This window comes from Triticum urartu, chromosome 3, assembly GCF_003073215.2.
Source record: "Triticum urartu cultivar G1812 chromosome 3, Tu2.1, whole genome shotgun sequence".
NCBI classification, from domain to species: Eukaryota; Viridiplantae; Streptophyta; class Magnoliopsida; order Poales; family Poaceae; genus Triticum; species Triticum urartu.
The window spans coordinates 196,149,420-196,151,571 of record NC_053024.1 but is presented as its reverse complement, the minus strand read 5'-3'; positions in this window follow the sequence as shown (position 1 = coordinate 196,151,571).

The following is a 2,152-nucleotide window of genomic DNA, read 5'->3' as shown; positions in this document are numbered from 1 at the left end:
GAGTGCTGAAAGATGTCCACGGCAGTAAACTCCATGATCGGCGCCCAGTCGGATTCGATCGGCAGGGGCACAGAGGGTTCAGAGTACGGAGAGGAGTCCAGCTCCTTGGAGTCACGAGTCTCGCGGAGTGCGGGGCTGGTGTCCGGCTCAATCGCCGATGGGATCGCAGCCCCCGAGGCGGCGTCCAACCACCCATCCTCGATCGGCGCAGTTGGCTCCGAATTAACGGTCGAAGCCGATGCGGGTGCGGCCTCCAGGGCACTGTTCGGCTGCAGAGCTAGATCATGCTCGTCGTGATAGTGCGGCGCGCTCAGCAGTGGCTCGAATCCGTCGAAGATCACGTCCCCGCGGATGTCAGTCGTGTAGTTTAAACTTCCAAATCTGACCTGACGGCCAGGGGCATAGCTTTCGATCTGCTCCAGATGGCCAAGTGAATTGGCCCACAGTGCAAAGCCGCCGAAGACGAAGACCTGTCCGGGGAGGAAGGTCTCACCCTGGACTGCATTGCTATTGATGATTGTAGGAGCCATCAAGCCTAACGGCGACGACACAGAGGAACTCTCAATGAAAGCACCAATGTCGGTGTCAAAACCGGCGGATCTCGGGTAGGGGGTCCCGAACTATGCGTCTAGGCCGGATGGTAATAGGAGGCAAGGGACACGAAGTTTTACCCAGGTTCGGGCCCTCCTGATGGAGGTAAAACCCTACGTCCTGCTTGATTAATATTGATGATATGGGTAGTACAAGAGTAGATCTACCACGAGATCGGAGAGGCTAAACCCTAGAAGCTAGCCTATGGTATGATTGTTGTTCTGTATGTTGTCCTACGGACTAAAACCCTCCGGTTTATATAGAAACCGGAGAGGGTTAGGGTTACACAAAGTTGGTTACAATGGTTGGAGATCTACATATCTGTATCGCCAAGCTTGCCTTCCACGCCAAGGGAAGTCCCTTCTGGACACGGGACGAAGTCTTCAATCTTGTATCTTCATAGTCCTGGAGTCCGGCTGAAGGTATAGTCCGGCCATCCGGACACCCCCTAATCCAGGACTCCCTCAATGAGTATTACAAGAGTTGATCTACCTCGAGATCGTAATGGCTAGAACCCTAGAAGTCTAGCCTATATGATTATGATTTTCTCTACGGACTAAACCCTCCGGTTTATATAGACACCGGAGGGGACTAGGATTATACAAAGTCGGTTACAGAGAAAGGAATCTTCATATCCGAAGACCAAACTTGCCATCCACGCTAAGAAGAGTCCCATCCGGACAGGGGTGAGAGTCTTCGGTCTTGTATCTCCATAGCCCATCAATTCGTCCCATGTCCAACAGACTAGATGCCCGAGGACTCCTTAATCCAGGACTCCCTCAGTCGCCTCCACATGTCGTGCCAATCTTCTTATTTTTGCCGGGGAAACCAATGTTTCGGAGGAGGGTGCGGGCTTGCACGAACCCATGGCCAAATTGTTGACTGTGTTGTCATGGCCGTATGTAGGCGGAGGGGAAGCAGATCCAAGGCGGCAAAGGACGGTGTAGCAGGAACAACACTGGTGCGATGGATGGCGGCGAAGTTGGAGCGGCAGCGGTGAGGCGCGGGACGGCGTGGTTGAACTTGCTCAGGTACGGACGGCTCGGCCTCGGCTTCAACTACTAGCCTTGGAGGGCGTTGCGGTTGAGGTTGTGGTGGACGACGATGTCGGTGTATCGGCTCTGGCATGATGGAGGAGGGCGGCGGTTGATGGGTGGGATGGGGTGGCGGACGGAGGATGCTTGGGTTTCGCGACTGGTGGAGAGGTAGTTTTGGCGCCCATAGAGTATGAATGGGGAATCGGACGGGGGGGAGCTAAGGGAGAACCATGTTTCGGCCTAGGACGCGCTTGTTTTTTGCTTTTTTGAATGGATGGGACGCACTTGTTTGAAATTTGGGGAAAGTACAAACTTTACCCCCCCCCTCTTAAATTTCGGACCTACTGTGGGTCGGGGGTAGGATGGTAATCCCAGCTGTCCCAAATAGTGGGCGGGAGCGATTTCGGCCGCGTGCATGTGTGCTTAGGCGGCCATTGTGTATGAATGTTTTTTGGAGGCGGTTGTGTGGCGTCTAGATGAAGCTACAAACCTACCCCGGTATAGACCTTTGGACGTTGGGCCGG